At 42.5% G+C, this 20,518-nt stretch overlaps 1 long non-coding RNA gene across 1 annotated transcript; it reads right to left on the reverse strand.

The window, feature by feature from the left end:
• Positions 1 to 321: 321 nt before the first annotated feature.
• LOC149859733 (uncharacterized) lies at positions 322 to 20,279 on the reverse strand. The gene is made up of 3 exons (XR_016443527.1): positions 20,180 to 20,279; positions 11,866 to 15,028; positions 322 to 8,544 (listed from the first exon to the last, which is right to left on the reverse strand). It is a non-coding gene; the product is annotated as an uncharacterized LOC149859733 (long non-coding RNA).
• Positions 20,280 to 20,518: the final 239 nt, after the last annotated feature.

Genomic DNA, 20,518 nt, shown 5'->3' on the forward strand with positions numbered 1-20,518 from the left:
TTTTTCTATATAGTACTTTTAGGATCTGAATCTGTCTCTTTACTTTGGGACGTGTCTGTGCTAAATATCAGAATGTATTACATCTATAAAGCACCCAAAATAGAGTAGGATCTTGGATTAATCCTACTCTACCCTGCTTGAGTAAGTTGAAAAACAGTTGAAACAAAAGGTGGGTGGGTCCTCTTCCTCCTTTATTTTATTATGACTCAGTCTTACAAAAGTTGACAGGTCAGCAGTTTTTTCAGGCAGAATAGGATTAAGCCCTAAGGAAGAACAAATGAAGAACCAATACCAAAATAAAAAGAATTCACAAATAATTTAAGAATTAAACTTCAATCATTGGAACTAATGGATGCATTTATTAAAATAAGCCCATCCTATTCCAGTACAAGTCATTTTCCAATTTGAAATTCATCATATACACTAAGATGCTAGCCGTGCAATTCAAAGCAGCTGGTTTCAAATCTATTTCTATCATAAATAGGAGTTACTTAAGTGACTTGCTCTCTGTACATGTAACTCACAAAGTTTGATCAAAGGGGCAAAGAAGATGGTGCATAGCACCCTGACTGGGATGCATGGAAAAAGGCATTTTGAGAAAGGCTGCATGCAGTATCTGTGGCTCAGGCAAATATTGCAAGGCTCTCTCTTTTATGCACACTAACACTCACTTGCCACTTATTTTTTTAAGACCAACTTCTTTTATCCCACCTTTTAATAACTATTATTGAGCCATTTAACAAGCGAACTTTTCCCCCTACAATTGCTACAACGAGTCATTCACTAATCAAGTGTTAAACATGTTGTCCTTTGGTGCATTTGCTGTAACAGATCTGCCTCCTGAAACAAGTATCAAGTGAGAGCCATGGTGAAGAAATGGAATGTTGGACTCATTACCCATACAGGAATTCAGCCGGCTGATTGAATAATTCTGGTTTCTATTTCTATAAATTGAAAAGAGCATGAGGGCCATTGCAACACAGAGGATCTTAGAATCTTCTCTGAATTTACTCAGCAGATGAAAACCATATTCTATATGGCCAGTGTTTTAAACACATTTCTCATTGTTCTTTCTTGGGGTTAATAAATTAAAATAAAAAGGGGTGAGAGTAGTTTAACCCTTATCTTTGATTCTTTGTGACATAATCACTGTCTGAAAGCATGAAACAGAACAGCATATATTTTTGCCCTCCTGTTGCTTCATTTAGGTTTGTGTTTTCCTTAACTAAACTTCAAAAGGCTGATGAGTAGGTTCTAGAATGAACTCTAGCTTGGAAAATGTACTTTTCCTTATCATCCTTCAACAGTTATATCCTTCAGGAAAATGAGGTTTTTCTTTCCTCACCACCTGCAAGTGAGCTGCCTTAATTCATTTTACACTTGATTACACATTATCCTCTTCAAATACAAATTATATAAAAATGAATAATAATAAAAACAAACAAATCCCAAAATCTCTTTTCTCTTTCATCCCAATTACTCTGAGAATTCCAATTTTGCATTGTCACCTTTAACCAGTCTTTCTGTAGCATGTTCTTAAATGTTACCAGTAGAAGCAGATTTGAAAACAACAGAGCTGTGTTAAGGTGACAGGATTTAGATTTTGGGGAGCGCTGGATTTGTAGCTGAATAAAGGCTTTTAATCTGTGTCTCAACAAAAGCTGATGGTCACAAGGCAGAATGGTATATTAAAAATAACCTTGCAAATGCTTAGACAAGCAGTCTTCAAAACCAAGTGATAGTGTTGAAGCCCAATGTGTAAGAAGAACAAGATGCAGCCCACCAGCTATCATCAGGAGATAAAGCAGAAGCAAAACCTTGGAGATGGTGCTGAAATCAGCAAAGAACCAGAAAGAACCAGCAAGTGACCAAAAGAAGCAGAGGTCAAAGTCTTACACATGCACTCTTAGCAAAGAATGTAAATGAATGAGATGCATAGGCTAATGAAGTAAACAGTAAACAGAGGTGGAGCTTGAGATAGGAGGACGTATGGGTAGAACCTGAGAAGGGACATAGGTGGAGTGAATCTTAATGAGTATAAACCAAGGTGTATAAAATGTGAATTGAACTATTGTTCAGTGCAGCTCCCTGTTTCTTTTTATTTTTTGGGAGCTCACCCAAAGCTGTCTCCATTTTGAATAAAGCTGTTGTGAACAATGTGTTCTGATGTTTGCTCCCTGCTTGCTCTGGTTTATGAGTAATAGGACCCATGAGAACTTGGATCATCTTCTCCCTAGTCATTGGGTGCTGCATGGAGTCGGGGTCTAACATCTTGGCATAGTTGGCAGAATTCAACGCACATTTGGAGGGAAACAGGTCCATCCCGATTCTACCAGGATAAGGCCTATCTGTGTACTTATGCTTGAGTGTACTAGGTTGTCCTGGGCTGCCTTAGCTATCGGACCCCATCTTTTACCTTTCCCCAGTAGCATGGCAGTGGGTTCAGAGGCTTTTCCTCTGTGTGTGTAGGCTCAGTGTATTTATTGTGTGTGTGTATTTATTGTGAGTTGGGTTAAACAGAATGAGGGTCTACTGCAGGGGCCCCAGGAGAGTCCATCTGTCCTGGCTTGGATTATGGCCTGGGGTTGGGTAGAGAGAATTTTAAGTAAAGCAACTGCCCTCCAGCCTTTAGCTTGGAGTGTTCAAGATTTCACATCCAGACTGCTAACACCTAAGAGAGAGAACCTCAGAGTGAAGCCTGCATTCTGGCTGAATGTACCTTAACTCTGATTAAAGCCCTGGGCTTAGTAGATATAGAATTGTTTAATTGTCTGTATTGTTCCTTTTTTTGTTTTTGCTTTGTATCAATAAATTCACCTATTATCAGCTGGTAGGTGTTGTGGTCAGTCTGAAGGTTGTCTGTCCAGAACAAAAGTATAGGTACTGGGTTCAAATACAGTCCAACAATTGTTCAACTTCACCAGGACACAACAGTAGTAACCTAACTGATCAGGGAATTTGTTAATGCAGAATTATCTATTTTAGAGGGGTTAGCTGAAACTTGTAGTAAAGTAAAATTATATAGGAAGTAACTGAAGATATAAGTATTGTGCAGAAGATGTTGTTTCTTACTGCTGATCAGGAGACTTTGTTTGTCCAAGTTAGGCAGAGTAGCGGACATGAGTGTATGCTGTAGTCCACTTGGAATTAAATAAGAACCTCCTGTTGTGTTTACTATAGGAAGCTAAAAAGTGAAGAAAGACATCTCTCTGCTGGAAAGGCTGTGTAAATGAACATGGTCCTTTAACTCTAAGGTCCCTGGAAAAATAATTAAAGACTTGTGTACAGAAAAAACAAAAGCAGGTATGTGTTTGCTATAAAGTTTGTAAACTGTAAGTTATCAGTGCAAGTTATAGCAAGACTAAGTGTTATATAGGCAGTATAGTTTCAAAGAGATCAACAATCGCTTAGAGAAATGTGAAACAGACACTCTAAGAGCCTGTGTGTATTAGAAAATAGAAGCAAAAAGCACAGAAAGAAACAAGGTTTGTTACTAGACATCTGTTCAGGCAGTGGCAGAGAATTTGTGGTTAGAAGTGGTAGAAAACTTAGTTCTCCCCCTGCCTCTCCAGGAACAGTGAAGAGCGTAAAAGAGATAGAAATTGTTACAAGCGTGTAACAGCTTGTTTTAGGAAACATCAGGGTAAAGCTGTGTAAAGAGATATCAGTGCCCAGAATTTCTTTAAGTTGCTCTGAGCAGGGAAAGAGAAGTAAGCTTATCAGAGGCATGTTTTGTTTTTCCCTGCAGAGGCACAGTTTAAAGGTTTCCTTTTTAAGGTGGGAAAAGTTTTTCTAAAGGGATTCTGTGTAGTGTGTATTGGTCACCCATGGTTTTAGTCTTTCAGGGAAACTTTCTTAGACTTGAAGTGAAGTTTGCTGGATTGTACTGCTGTAAGACAGAGAGATTTGATGAATGAATTAATCTGCAAAGAGCAAGGCAAGAAGGCGGTACTAATGAGAACAAATTGTGAAGCCTGTAGCCCAGAAAGGATATGGTTAAAAATCTCTTAAGAAAAAGGAAAACTAAAAGTTAAATAAAACCTAGAAAAAGTGTTAGGATTCTAGAGAGTTGCTTGAGAGAAAAAAGAGGAAGGAAGATCTAATAAAGAGTCTGGAGGACCTTAAAAAAACAAGATATCTGGCAGTCCAGATAAGAGGCCCCCCAAAAAAACATCACTGTTAGAGCTGCCAGAGCCAGGAGCCTGCAATCTCAATTGATCCAAGGGGGGTGGGGGGTTCAGGGCAAGAAGCCCAGAAGTCAGAGACTGTACCCATAAGAAGCAAAGAAAATCAGAGCAGGAGAGTAAAAAGTTTAATCCTAGGTATGACCTACAACTGCCACCCTCCTAGGTGTGGTTAGTGTAATAGAGCTACCTGTAGCAGGGTAGGCTCTACAAAATGCTGCATAATAACCATTCTAAGGAAGAGGCAGAGGCCTGAAAAACCTTAGGTCCCACCTCCTTATGAGTTATCCTTCATTAACAAAAAGCTAAGGGAGCATACTCCAACAGGAGAAAAACCCTTGGTACAAGCCAAGGAAAAGAGATGCATGGCATGGAATGCCCACCACTTTAAGAGGAGAACACTGCTATAAAAGCAGCCTCTGCATGGTGCAAGGGAAAATTTTTGAACAAGTGCCATCCTGGCTAGAAGCCAAGCAAAAACAGCCACAAGTGTATGAGAAACTAACCAAAAGGGGTGATCCCCTCCCTTTTTGTCCTTATGTTTTACAGAATGGAACCACTGCTAAAGCTGACTACAAGAAAAAGATCAAGCTTAACTGTTACGTGTTAATGATTGTGTTTTACTAAGTCTGTAAAATGGTATTATTATAAGTAATTGTCTTATTAACTATGTTGTACTATAAAATGTAAAGAAAAACTTATTCATAAGCTGTAAAATACCTGAAGAGTAACTTCAACATAATACATCATGCACAGCATCACCTCCATGACCTTGCAAAGTTCATCCATGTCAAAGAGCAAAACTGAATTGTTGTTTTGTTGTCATCCTTTGTTTCCTTTTTCTCCCTTGGTTTTTTTTGTTTGTGTTAAAATTAATGCATTTTAGTTTATATAATAAAAATGTAATGAGTTTTTATTAATTCCCAGAATTTGTAAAGAGATTAGGAACACAGAGTAAAATGATAAAATCCTAAGGAAAACTAGAGCCATCCTGTGCAAACAGCATACCTAGTTTGCATGGCAAGTTTAAAAAAAAGTCATAACCCTTAACTTTTATCCAAACTTTTACAGAATCAAAAGTCGCTAGTAGTGCTACAAAAGCAACAATCATCTAGTTAATGTTCAGCTGCATATTCATGCCAATAAAAAAGAAAATACCCTGTGGTACCATCATCCCAGTTCCTGGCTCAGTCCCAAGCTGGAAAGCAAGTAGCTTAAGCACTCTCTTTCACTCATTTCCAACAATGGGCAAAAGGTCAGTCCTTTGTCCGAATAACACAAAAGCATCATCTACCTTGCCGGGCCCAAGGGGTGTATTGTGCAGAGAAAGTGATGACCTCTAGAGAATCAGCTGGGTTTCTCTTTTTCTGCCTATGCTAATTCTGTCAGGGAGTATTAGGGTGACAGGATTTGGATTCTGAGGAGCACTGGATTTGCAGCTGAATAAAGGTTTTTTAATCTGTGCTTAGGCAAGCAGTTTTCTAACCAAAGTCATAGTGTTAGAGCCCATTGTGTAAGAACAACAAGATGCAGCCCACCAGCTATCGTCAAGAGATAAAAGAGAAGCAAGACCTTGGAGATGGTGCTGAAATCATCAAAGAACCAGAAGGAACCAGCAAGTGACCAAAAGAAGCAGAGGTCTATTAGGGTGACAATATTTGGATTTTGGGGAGCACTGGATTTGCAGCTGAATAAAGGCAGAAGCTGCTAAGCACAAAGCAGAATGACATCTAAGCCAGTCATTTGCTTATGCTAAGTAACCATCTTAACTGTGTCAACCATTTCCAAGTAAGTCTGTGTGACTCTGTGTGCTGTAAATGAAGTGAAGCTTTAGGAATGTGGAAGATGGTACAACTTGGAACAGAAAAGCAGACTGGACTATGAAAAACAACACATAAATGGTCACAAAATCCGAGATAGACATACGTGGAAAAGTTAATGGTGATTGGTGAAGAATCCTTCATAAGCTCCAGGTTTTGGTCAAAGTCCGCCCATTGACTGAAGAACAAGAGTCAAGGTCTTAGATGTGCTCATAGCAAAAAAGCATGTAAATGAGTAAAATATATAGGCAATTCCATGCTCATGAAGCAAACAGTAAATGGAGGAGGAGCTTGAGATAGGAGGAGAGATGGGTGGAACAAAAGGAGGAGTGAGGATGGAGTTAATGTTAATAAGTATAAACCAAAGTATATAAATGTTAGAAAAAAACTATTGTTCAATGCAGGTCCCCTGGTTCATGGGCTGTGTGTCAGTGAGGGACCCTTGTCCGAAGCTGTCTCCATTCTGAACAAAACTGTTGTGACCAATGTGTGCTCGTGTTTGCTCCCTGCTTTCTCTAGCTGAGTAGCAGGATCCATGAGCAATTGGATCATCATTTCCCTAGTCGTTGGGCACCTCATGGAGTTGGGATCTAACAAAGTCAAAGTCTTACACATGCACTCTTAGCAAAGAGGCCTGTGAATGAATGAAATACGTAGGCAATACCATGCTAATGAAGTAAACATTAAACTGAGGTGGAGCTTGAGATAGAAGGAGGTATGGGTAGAACCTGAGGAAGGCCATAGGTGGAGTGAATCTTAATGAGTATAAACCAAAGTGTATAAAATGTGAAAAGAACTATTGTTCAGTGTGGCTCCCTGGTTTGTTGTTTTTTCTGGGAGCTCGTCCAAAGCTGGTTCCATTCTGAATAAAACTGTTGCAAGCAATGTGTGCTGGTATTTGCTCCCTGCTTGCTCTGGCTAATGAGTAACAGGACCCATGAGCAATTGGATAGTCATCTCCCTAGTCATTGGGCACCTCATGGAGTTTGGGGTCTAACAAGCTGTAGTTTGGAAATCTGCTGTAAAACCAACATACCAATAAATGCCTTGATAGCATCTCCAGTAAAACAGCATTGATGTAGTTTCTTTTCTCACATTTTCACTTTCTGTTTTGCTTTTTAAGGAAAGTGACCTTGGACACAGCATGGGAAGGGTGTCTCTGAGTGCTGTTAAATTGGGAAGTACAATATATTGAGAGAATAAACACAGGGTTGTAACAAGGGATTTTTCACCCATGATCAATATGGGAAAGAAGAGAGTTTCACTACTTTTGTGATACATGCCCAGGATACTCTATGCTATAATCATGTTCTAGTATGCTAATCCCTTTATAATGGTGATGAGGAAAAGTACGGGAGCAAGCAAAATAAAGTTAGGCCATAATAAGGAGCATAAGTAAAGGCCAAAAAACAAAGAGACCTTGAGATAAATTTATCGGGAGAGAGCTGGAAAAAACATGTTTAGTCTAGCTGGACTCCTGGGTGATTTATTGTCAGACTTCCACGAATTTATTCAAGGGGAGGCTTCTGTGTCTTTTTCTCACAAGTATATAACAGAGTCTGTACTTCGGAGCTGCAGAGAATTAGCCGCCCTTGTTTCTTCTCCCATGGCCATAAAAAATAAAGCGCTTCTGTTAGCCAAGCAGTGATCCTATCATGATTTCCACATCATCTTGGGGACTCAGTCTGGGATGTGTCCTTATACAGACCACCCTGAGTAGGACCTTCATCTCGACTCTTTGACTCCATCGCTCCGAGAGGGCTCTCCTCGACCTGGTTCTTCAGCTCTGCGGCTTCAACCCTGATCTGTCATCTGCCTGCTTGGCTCTGAAGGAAAAGTCCCTGGCCAGGGTGAGTACCTGTCTGTTTTGGTGTCTGTAAGTCCTAGGCATGACAATGGGTAGCGTGACCTCTAAGGTCCTGCAGCGGGATCCCGCCCGGTTCATGCATCTAAAATATGGGCCCTGGTCAACTCAATACTTAGCAAAATGTAATCACTATACCAATGATGACTCTAAGTTATGCTGGCCCTTAGATGGGTCCTGGGATCATCAAATTCTCAAACCCCTCTGGGGAAATTTGGAAAGCAAGCACCCCATTCAAATGGAAGCCTGGTACCTATGGGAAGATGAGAAAAGTGCCATAAGCGCTCCTTTATGGCTTCCTACAAGGAGAATGAGAAAAAATTTAAGAAACAGTTTGATCACCTTTAGAACCAAGTTAAGAATTTCCAATGTCAGGGGCCAACCCCGCCTGCCCCCTGTTCACCACATCCGGCTAGGCTGTACCTAGTTGTGCCTCCACCACCGGATGATCCACCTCGAGATGACCTGTTGGATCATTGGTTTCCGCCCCCACCTCTGCCTCTGGCCCCTGTCCCACCACAGCTCACTCTGCTCTGCCGCCAGTTGCTGGTCCTGCAGCCTCAGATGCTGCTGCATCCACGCTGATTTCGCCGATAACTCCGCCGACCCTTGCCCCTGACTCATTGTGAAGGCTGAACAGGTTTAGGTCCTGCTGTCTTTCAGGTCCTGTCCAGTCCTTCAAAGGTGAAGATCAGTATTAGGACAGCCGAAAAAACCCAGAGATTCTAGCCCCTTTGCTTTCTACCCTTTCTGATGCTACAATACCTGTTACTGTGGAAAAACAGACTGTTCCCTTTCTTGTTGATACCAGTGCTTCTTTGTCTATGCTTAGCTTTGATTTTGTTTCTAAGGTTCCCATTTCTAATAAAGTAATCACCGCTGTAGGTATTGGGGATCAACCTATTGACCACCCTGTTACACGGCCGCTTTCATTTACCTTAGGTCCCCTTACTGAGCAACATGCCTTTTTGTTAAGTCCTTGTGCTTCTGTAAACCTGCTGGGGCAAGACCTCCTTTGCAAGTTACGAGCAACTGTTCATTGTTTTCTGGATGGAGTTTTCCTCTCATTACCCCAGACCCAGATTCCTGCCTTGATGATGACACTAATGGAACAGGAACCCAAGCCCAATTCTTCCTCGTTGCAACAGGAACTATTGGCTCACCTTCCTGAGTCCTTTTGGTCCCACTCCACAACCGATGTGGGGCTTCTTAAGAGTGCCACCCCAGTTTCTATCAAGGTTAAACCCCCATCGGTCCAGCAATACCCATTGTTGGCTGCTGCCTCTCGAGGCATTGCATGTGTTATACAAGGGCTACTAGAGCAAGGAGTTCTTTTACCTACTCGCTCCAGTTGTAATACCCCAATCCTGCCAGTCTGCAAACCAGGGAAATTCACCCCTAAAGGATTGCCTGTTTATTGGTTTGTTCAAGATTTGCTTGTTATTAACAATTTTGTGGTTCCCTTGACAGCTGTGGTGCCCAATCCTGCCACTGTTCTCCCTCAGATACCTGCTTATGCTTCATGTTTTTCTGCAGTGGATCTCTGTAATGCTTTTTTGTCTATACCAGTTCAGCCTGATTCTCAGTATCTTTTTGCTTTTACTTATCAGGGCCAGCAGTATACCTTCAGCCATCTGCCTCAAGGTCTCTATGACTCACCCATCATATACAGCCAACTTCTCAAGGCTGACCTTCATACAGTCCAGCTGCCTCATAATTCTGTGCTTGTTCAATATGTAAATAATTTGGTCCTCTGCTCTGATACCCTCCCTCATTGCCAAGCTGATTCTGTTGCCCTTTTAAAACAAAGCCTCCCTCTCTAAGCTCCCTTTTAAAACAAAGCCTCCTTCTCTAAGCTCCAATTCTGTCGGGCTTCCATTACCTACCTGGGCTATACTATTTCTCATGGTACCCGTCACCTGTCTCCTGATTGTCTTTCTGTTATCCTTTCTCTACCTCACCCACAGACTAAACACCAGCTCCGTGATTTCCTAGATGCTGTGAACTACTGCCGACAGTGGATTCCCAATTACTCTGGACTTTCCAAACCTCTTACCCTTCTCACCTGTAACTTCCCCTGACTCACTACTCTGGAATGAATTTGCCTTCTGCTAACTCAAGCAAGCCCTTTCCTATTCTCTTGCTCTCAGTTTGCCTGACTATTCTAAGCCGTTCACTCTTTTCTGTTATGAACACCAAGACACTGCTTCTAGTGTCATAACCCAGCCTTTTGGGCCTTCCCGGCACCGTCCCATTGCTTATTATAGTGCCTCCCTCAACCCAGTTGCTTCTGGATTTCCCCCTTGCCACTGCACTGTTGCTGCTGCTGCCCTGCTGGTTTCTAAAACAGATAACTTTGTTCTTGGGCACCACCTGACTGTTGCTGTCCCTCACACTGTCTTTGCCCTTCTTCAGTGTGGGAGGACTCAGCACATGTCCCCTGGTCATTTATCCCACTATGAGGTGGTCCTCCTCGCGGCGGACCATGTGACCCTTGTTCGCTGTGACCCCCTCAATCCTGCCTCTCTTTTTCCTTCACCCTCCAATGGTCAACCCCATGACTATCCAGCTTGTGGGTTTTGTTTTTCTTCCCCATCCTGATCTTTCTGATACCACTCTGACTAACCCTGACTGCATTCTTTATGTGGATGGCTCCCGTTTTCGAGCTAGTCATGGTGTTCTCAGAGCTGGTTATGCTGTCTGTTCTGACCATTCTGTCATTGAATCTGCTCCTTTTTCTGTTTCTAGTGCTCAGGCCACTGAACTCATTGCTCTGACTCGTGCCTGCCACCTTGCCGCTGAACAATCTGCTAGTATCTATACCAACTCTCGCTATGCCTTTGGTATCTGCCACTCTTTTGGGCAGATTTGGAAGCAGCGAGGTTTCCTTACATCTGCTGAAACTCCCATTTCTCATCATCACCTTATTACTGCACTCCTAAATGCTATTCTTCTTCCCTCCACCCTTGCTGTCCTATGGTGCAAAGCGCACACTGTTACTAATGATCCTGTGTCTCTGGAAAATGACAGGGTGGATGCCGCTGCCAAAACTGCTGCCTTGTCAAAACTCTCAGCTCTGGTCTTTCAGGCTGCTCTTTACCTCTCTTCCCCGTCTCCCCTGACCTCCACTCCCTCCAGGATGCTGCCCCGGATGCCAAAAAAGATGCCTGGATTTCCACAGGCTGCTCTCTCCACCCTAATTCCTTGTGGTGACACCCATCTGGTTGCCTCGTAGCCTCTCGAGCCCTGCTGTCCCTCTTAGCCCAAATGGCCCACTTAGTAGCCCACTCAGCCAAAGGGGGGATGATGGCCAAGGTGAACCGTCATTGGTATGCCCCGGGTTTTTTTTTGCTGTGGCAGCCCATTCTTGTCGCCAGTGCCCACAATGTCAATGACACCACCCTGGCTGACCACCCTGCCAACCACACACATTCCACAGGCCTTTGGGCCATTATCCCTTCTCCCACATCCAGATGGACTTTATTGAGCTGCCCAGGTCAGGACCCTGGAACTATGCGCTGGTCAATGTCTGCCTTTTCAGTGGCTGGCCTGAGGCATACCCTTGTCAAAGAGCTGATGCTCTCACTGTGGCAAAGAAGCTTATTTTTGAACTGGTGCCCTGCTTCGGTCTACCCCTTTCCCTGAATTCAGACCGAGGCCCTCATTTCATTGGCCAGATAGTCCAACATGTTTGCAAGGCCCTTTCCATCTGATTCAAACTCCACACCCCAAATCATCCTCAGAGTGGAGGTAAAGTGGAACAGAAAAGCTTTGATATTAAGCTTTGCCTGGCAAAGACTTGTGAACATACTGGTCTAAAGTGACCAGAATCCCTTCCCTTGGTTCTTTTCCAAATCCAAAATTCTGTTAAAAAATCCTCGGGTCTGACCCCTTTTAAGATTGTTATGGGTCGACCCATGAAGGGACTCAGTGCACCTCCATCCCAACATCTGACTCATCTACAAAATTCTCTATTAACCTACTGCCAAGGGCTCACCAAGGGCCTCAAAGTTATCTCATTGCAGGTTAAAGCCACAGCATCAGATCAGTCTCTAGACAGTAACTGGGTTGTCAATCTGGTCCAACCGAGAGATTGGATCTTGGTTAAGGTCCACCAGAGGAAGGATTGCCTGCAGCCTCTGTGGAAGGGGCCTTTCCAGGTCCTGCTGACCACCCCAACTACCATAAAGGTTGCTGAGGTTTCTGCTTGGATCCATAACTCCCACTGCAGAAAGGTATCTGCCCCAATGGGGTGGAAGGTTTCTCTCACCAGCGGTACCTCCTTGAAGATGCAGAGGGTTCCTGTGAGTAAAAATCAAACAACAAAATCTCAAAGATGTCCTGTGAGTAAAGATTAGATGACAAAGCCTCAAAAATAGCCTACCCGGCTAGCCATGCTTTATCCGAAATTATGAACTTTAGTTCTGCGTACTAATATACTTTAGTAATGTTAGTGTGAATAGCACTAACCCATGGGAAAATTGCAAACAATTACATAGATTTAAAAACTTCCCAGGAAGTCATGCTGTTTTGTATTCTTGTGATCAGTGTTTTGTTATTAGTAGTGTGCTGGAGACCAAAGTTTTAGTCAAAATAAGTTTCTCAGAGTTCCAAGAGATAGCTGCGTTGGGATAGCGCTCAGACAGGCCCTAAAATGTTGTCCCTTCTTTTGCTTTGCCTCTTGCCAGGGGTTCCAGTTGGGGCATGGGAAGAGAACAGCATTGTATTCCTGGGACAGAGCATTGTTCATGCAGGAAATCTTACAAATTGCTGGGTATGCATACATGGGCCCATGCATCTGACCAAAGGAATCCCAATGCTTGGGGTGCCGATTCCTCTTAAGGTTTGGGAAACTGACTCCAATACCAGATTTGTTAAGTTTCCCCCCCATCTAGCGAAAACCAACTGGCAATACCTATGTGGTGAAAAACAGCTCAAAACAGTTGAAAATTGTCCTCAGGGCTGAAAGTGACCCTCTGTTATAAGTTTAATAGGACAGGAAGAATGGAGGAGGCTGGCTATTTTGTAGGGCATTACGCTAGATGCAAGGTAACCTTCACCTGGCCATGGGCTGAGAAAAGGGGAAAAGTGTCAGGAGAGGTTCAGTCCCATTTTTGTGACAGGGCACCCATTGCCTTCTTTACACCTTCAGATGGAAACTACATTGTGATGTCTAGTTTAGTGCTCAATGGCTTTAATTTTTATGTGATGTTAGGTCCCGTTTCCTGTAAACAATCAATATCTTATCACAGAATGGTGAAGAGCCAACGTGCCCCTTCTTACACCCTACAGGTCAATCAAAAATGTCAGAAGGGAAACATGCCCTGTAGGGATCTTAGTATTGCAGCAGCTCCCCGTTTGTACTGGCTATGTGGGGATAACGCCCATAAGACTCTACCATGAAATTGGGTTGGCACCAGTACCTTGGGCAGAGTTGTCCCTGATGTTTGACTTGTACTCTAGCCTCTCTTGGCATGAAGTATCTAACTTCCCACCTGGCTTGCCCAGGCATCAGCATGTGGTTGAAAACCCACTGGTTTTCTGACACATGGGGTTTCACCAAGTTACCAAGTTGTTCCTCCCTTGGCTAGGAGTAGCTGAATTAGAAAAAGCCATTATAAATATTTTGGGAATCATGGAGAACTTTATCAGTGCTAGTGCCAATGCTTTAGGAGCTCTCAATGATGAGATTACCCAGGTGGGGCAAGTAGCTGTTGAAAATCGCATGGCCCTGGACTATCTCCTAGTTGCCCAAGGTGGGGGTTGTGCAGTTGTAAACCACATGTGCTGCAATTAAATAAATCAGCACCAACAAGTGCAGGAAGATCTCTGCATCATAAAAAAGCAGTTGCAAGAAATTCGTACTGTTGCTGAAGAGAAAATCTTCAATTGGTGGGGTTGGTTGCCAAATATAGGGGGATGGGTGAAATTCCTATTGAAGTGGTGCATTATAAGTGTATTATGCCTTTTAGCTCTTTTTATTATTATCCAAATAATTTTGTGCTGTTCATGCCTTTGCTTAGCAAAAACCGCCCAAAGTGTTTCTAGGTTGTCTGCAACTGAGTTGCAGATGATGGTGCTAAAAAAAAGTGGCCTACGAGTGTAAGCGCCAAGAAAAGGTCAAAGGTCTTATAAATATAGAGATATAAGCACAAGCATTTACAAGGGGGGAATGCTGAGGAAAAGTATTGGAGCAAGCAAAATAAAGTTAGGCCACAATAAGGATCATAAGTAATGCCAAAAAACAAAGAGACCTTAAGATAAACTTATCGGGAGACAGCTAGAGAAAACATGTTTAGTCTAGCAAGACTTCAGGGTGATTTATTGTCAGGCTGCCAAGAATGTATTCAGGGGGAGGCTTCTGTGTGTCTTTTTCTCACAAGTATATAACAGAGTCTGTATCCTGCAGCTGCAGAGAATTAGCAGCCCTTGCTTCTTCTCCTGTGGCCATAAAAAATAAAGCACTTCTGTTAGCCAAGCAGTGATCCTGTCGTGATTTCCACGTCCATGGTGTAAACGCCACCTGCCAGATGAGTGCTAAATGCTGCATTTGGAAGGGATTACCACTCCCAACCTCTTTTCCTTTCTGATTGATCTGATGAAAGAGGAAGCAAAGGAAAGTTGTTCTCATGATTCCATGGCTGAAGGAATAAGACAGGGGTTATTTCTTCATTGTAAAAGAAGCTATTCCTATGTAAAAATGTAGTTATGCCAAGCACAAGGAGATTTTAGTTCAATCCTCTAACTGAAGCCTGGATTTACTTTTCCTATGGTTGAACCATGCTGGGGGGGAGGACTCCACACAGTCCCTTGGAATACCCCTGAAACTCAGGATGTAAGAAATATTTCTGCCACAAATTGTGGAATACAGAAGGATGATTTTCCAGGCTCTATGTGCCTTCACATAATCTATTCCTTCCAATTATTTTTTAAAAAGTAAAGATGCAAAGGCAAGTATTCAGAAGTTAGGTGGATGCTTTGATTCCACCCCCTACCCCATGCACATGCACTATTATTCAGTCTTTAATGAAATGATCACTTACTATTTTTTTCCACAAGTTCCCTTCCTCAATCAGAACTCAGGGTGGATGGTATTCAGAAAATGTTGCAGGGTCTATCTAGTTAGGTTATTGTTTGCAGATGTCCCGTCTCATTTGTTTCTGGGAACATAGGAGGGGATTGCAGAAAGGGAAGGATGGTATTGTTCTTTAGGAAATTTAATTCCGTTCTGAAAAAGTGGATTATATCCCTGCTGCTGGAACAAATTTTGTGATCCTGGGCAAGTCACTTAAGCCAAAATCTTTAGAGTAGTTACTACTTTTTCAGTTCCTCAGTTTTTGGGTACCTGATATAGGCTATCTGGGTCCAGATATGGAAAACTCCAGTTGGTAGGACCTATGCCTCAAATGTATAAACTATAAATGTGCTATATTCTCTTGAAAGTCAGATTGTGGTCTTGTTTTGTTTTTTCAGGTTTCCATACCTCCCACACTGATATTTAAACCCACTGTAGTGGTGTATTAAGTGGTGTGACTAACATGTCATGCATCATGTATTCCTTCCCTTACCCTCACCCCAGATGGAGTATGGTGCTACCACATTATATTGTATTTTGGTAGGGTTTTCTTTTTAAATGTACATGTTGCTAGGTTAGAGAAGGCAAAGCTGAATACATGCCTCTTCCTCTTGGAGTGGCAAGAGGCATGTTTCTTAGTTCCTATGAAAGTCTGGACTTTCCCAAAGGGATTTAGGCATCATAGCATTTGGGTTATAGGTGCCCAGTGAGAGGTAAATTTTAAAAGAATTCACAGAAACTTAGTTTGCTAGCTTGCCATGGGTAGGTGGGCAAGGACTACCTAAGCTACTAACAGAAGAATGACATAGAATGGTGAGGTCAAAGTCCACTTCTCGTAGGGAGGGAAATATCTAACTTTAGGGCTGAGGTCTCCTACCACTCACTATCCACAGCTGTTAACCACCTCACACTCTTAGGACTGACTTTACTTAAGTGCTTTTCTCATGTGACAATGAGGGAAAAATGCCCCCCATATATTCAGTACCTAGAGATTGGAGCACATGGGCAACCCAGGTTCATACTCTCTTTCTCTGCTTGAGTTGGAACAGGCACTTGATCATCCATTCCCTGTTTCACATGTGAATGTTTGTGCCACTAGGCATAGCAAAACCATCCCAGTTGTATGGAATCTCTCCCTGTTGAACCTGTTCCCATTCATAAAAAATTACTGAACTATTCAATGGGCCACAGAATAAGTGAAAATGACTCTACAGTTTGGTGGTTAAGGTACTGACTTCATTGGCTTTACTTCAGTTCACTTCAAAATGAGCAACTGTCCTCCCTTCTCTCTCTCTCTCAAAATTCCCATACTGCTTATTTTCCTGTCCTCTACCACATGTTTCTTTAAACTATAAACTTTTCCACTATCAACATTTCTCCACCCCTTTTCTCTCTAGCCACCTTTTGGTTCTCCTGAGCCAACTCTCCTCTTTCTTGATTCTTCACATACTAAGAAGAGCTCCTCAGTCCACTTTTTCTTTACCTTCTTTCCCCAAGTTGCCATCACCAGTTGTGCCTTCCTCATCTTTTGTTATCACTGCCAACAACTGATTGCCTGACTGGAGTTATGGCTTTACTCTCTCAGATTTTACTTTTCCCAAGCAACTCTGTCATTAATGAATGTTCTGCTGCACCCTAGTAGCTCTTTAGCACCAAATAATAAGGAGCAGAAATCCATCACAAACCACTAGCTGTTGATATGAAGGAGTAATGACACTTCAGACATGCTAACAGGCACTATATTGGACCCTCCCCTGTTGTAAGATTCTGTACCTTTTAGGCTAAGTACAAACCATCAAAAAACCCAAGGCTGAATTGATTCAGCCTTTGCAAGGTTAGTCTAAGCTGCAAAGATTGATCAGATAAGCAAATAAACAGACATCCACTTTTGATTCAGGAAATGCAGCCACATGACTGCAATGACTCAAGCCAGAAGGTGCTAAAGTATGGCTCTCTGACATATAGATAGCATGGGCTGTGTGTTTGCTTCCTCTTCCTGCACTCCCCAAGTCTCCAAGATTTGCCTTCCAAAATTACAGCAGTAGAACTCTGCAGAGTTACTCATCACTTCCTTTTCCTGCTTCCAGGTGCCTCTGGGATTTGTAGTCCACAGTCACAGCCAGAACTAAGTAAGCAGGGTGCAGCTCCATACTTGGAGTAAGGGAAGTTTAACTCCCTTCCTTGGCCTCAGACCCCAGCAGGGGTTTGCTTGGGGGCTGGCAGTAAGCCAGCCCTCTCTGCCCCAGCTACAGAGCAGAGGGGCAGGGCCAGCCCTGCTCTCTACAGCAGAAAGCACAGCCCAGGGCTGCAAAATACTGGGATGCTGGGGGACTTGTATTTAACTTGGAAGGGGTCTGGGACAGACGTTTCATAAACCTGTTTGTCCTAAATCAGTCTGATACTACATTCAACCAGATTTATCTTAAACCGATTTCCGCCATTTTGAAAACTGGTTTATGTGCACTGAACTTGAAATTGTATTTTGTTACAGGCTTAAACCAGTTTCTGATCATTTAAACTGGTTTATATGTAACTTTTGTCCCTACCCTTAGAGGAAGGCTGAGTCATACATCACAGGGATTCCTCTCTCACAGGAACTTGTCTTTTCTGGAAATGTTAACTTTTATGCTTGTTGTCATTTCCAATCATAGACAATGTTTTAAATGCAATCAATCTTATTAATCAAGGCCTAATGAGCTGAAATCCAAAGTCACACAAGTAATCTGTTCTCATTCCAACAGGTGTAAAGCATCATCTTTTAAAGAAGCTAAAACCACCATGTCTCCACTTGCTATTTTATAATTTTAGCTCTAAGCAACAAGCACATTAATCATATGAATAATTATTCTGCATTTCTTGTTCTGCTTCATTCTGAGGTAATGCTACAAGATAGTGGCAGTGTCAAATGTCAGGTAACAGTTTTATGTCTTTATATATTTCACTGGAGGATCTTTAGGGGTCTGAAAAAACCCAAAAAGGCAGTGGGGGGAGATTTAGCACTCTATGGAACCTTTAGCTACCAGAAAACTGAGTGTGTTGGTTCTTAAAAGCACTGTATATCAAAAAGGTACAAATACTAGCTTGACACAAAGAGGGCTAGAGAGGGAGGAGAAAGAGAAATTAGGTCATTGGAAAGTCACGTTGTGACTTGCTGTCTAGACATTACAGGTGTTCAGAGATATTCTATAACAAGAAGCCTCCTTTTTGCCTGCCCCAATGCCACTAGCATGGTATTGTGCATTTGTATTTTCCCCCTCATTGTATTTGGTATTCTATCTATTGTATGTGCCATGGCATTTCACTTTTTAAATTGTATATTTTATGCTTTCAACTTATAACAAATGTATCTTATTTTTTAGAAGTAATTTGTACCCTGTAACAATAGTAGAAAGGAGTCAAACTACCATCTCTATGTATTGGGCTGATCTCTGTGTGAATGGGAGTGAGGAAGTGGTTGCCTAAGAACAGTAGCTAGCTGCAATAATGAGTTAACAAGCAAGGATTAACACCTATGAAACCACCAATTAACAATAGGAAAGGATCAATACAGAGCTGGGAACTCCATGAAACTTCATTGTTAAAGGAACAGAAGCATTGGTTTGAGTTAATCAACACTGGAGACTGGCTATTAGGAGTGAATACCTCCCAATCAGGCACTTTTCCAGCCTGGACAGTGCCAAAAACTAAATTAATCAAAATCACCAATGGACACTCAGAACTGTGTGTACCAATGGACATGACTTCAGGAACTGACATCTATCCCCTGCCAGCCACCCAAAGGATGTTCCACAAGGGTCAGGGAGCCCTGGATTGGGAAATCTGAAAACTGTGGGGATCACAGAAGTCTGCCAGAGGAGGATAAGAGGCATTGAAGAGTGACCATCAGTGGTGCCCTCTTGACCTGACCAGCACCCTACCCGTCCAGCCAGAAGGAACAGCTGGCAACCCCCTTCTGGAAACAACACCACTTGGAGAAAACCCTGACTGGCCATCAACAGCAGACTCCAAGCATAGACAGGTGTACCTGACACTGGTGCTTTCTTGCAGCTGCTACATGTGTGCATGTTTATGTGTATGTGTGTGTTGGGGGGGGGGGGGCGTGTATTTGAAAGACACTACCCGTCATAATTTGAAAGTTTTATTTATGGTTTTTGACTCTATCAATTTTGCACATTCTATCTAATAAATCAGAATTTTAAGGATCCTTGGAGTTCATCATTTGTAGCCAACAATTCCACCGAGGTGATCATCTAAATAAAAATAAATAAAAATCACAGACAAAAGACCTTAATGTAGAAGCCTGATACACTAAAAAAGCAAACATCATATATTTATATCTACTGCTGAGCCATCTAAAAGAAAGGGACCCTCTAAGAAAAGGCAATCACAAAGGCAATAATCAAAGAAAACTCTGAAAACTGTACATTTATGTGTGTTGGTGTTTTGGAGGCAGTTAGTTGAAAGAGACACTGCCAAGACTGTCAGTCCTAAAATTTTATGCAGAAGCTTCATTTTTGTTAAAAAATGCCTACATGCATTTCATACCATACTTCTGTAACCCCTAACCACAGTGCTACCTATGGCTGTATCCAGATTCAGGGTCCTGTGGTGTCAAATAGCTTCAGTCAACCTCCCAGCCCCTTAGGCTGGGGCCACCTCTCTATGGAGTGCTTTCTTGTGGTTTCCTCACAAACTGGAGTACATGCAGTCTATTTACACAGTTTATTATTTACAAAACAGTCAACATATGAATGAGGTTAATACAAGAACAGATATCAATAATCTAATTGGCCACAGCAAGTATGAATGAACTAAAACACTCTATACAAATAGAATCAAAGACACCCTCAGTAAACTCTCCAGCTTAAACATGGCAACTTTAGTGAATTTTAGCAAGAGCACACAGGGTTAACACAAACATCAGCTCTCCTTCACACTGGCAACACAATAAACATGACTAGTATTGCTGCTTCAGAAACTTCTGCTCTGCTAGAGCCTGCATGGGGAGGAGAATCTCTCCTTTGCTCCAGCTGTCTGTGGTATTTCCAAAGAAACACACACTGTCCTCCCTCCTCAAAAGCACCTTTCTCCAATTCCCAGACACGGCCCCTTGTGCCGTGAAACAATGAAACAATGCTGGGTTTATCACACACCTGGTCCCAAGCTGTTTCTTAGTTAACTCTCCCCAGAGACTTCCCAGATCAACACCCTACCCTCCTAGACAAGCCTACCTTACCATCCTTTTTCCTCTACATGGGTCCCTCTGCCTCACAGAGGGAAAAAGGATACCAGGTTATCTTCCCCTCAGCTAAGGGCAGGTTCAATTTACAGGCAGGCTGCAGGGTGGTTATTTCCTGAGTTCTGTAGTCCCAGGGCTCCTTCTCTTCTCTGAGCCTGGCTGAGTTCCCTCCCCTCTCCCACCTCAGGAGCCAATCAAAATCATACATATGCTCTTGCAAGCAGCAACTTTATGCAAACTTTCCTTCTCTGCCTTTGCAGGGATCCTGAGCCCTGCTGCAAATCCAGAATCAGCTGTTATATTTCTATATACCTGTTCTATTATTATAAGCAAACA

The sequence above is a fragment of the Crocodylus siamensis genome, chromosome 7 (genome assembly GCF_052110815.1).
Source record: "Crocodylus siamensis isolate JL-2025a chromosome 7, ASM5211081v1, whole genome shotgun sequence".
Lineage (NCBI taxonomy): Eukaryota > Metazoa > Chordata > Crocodylia > Crocodylidae > Crocodylus > Crocodylus siamensis.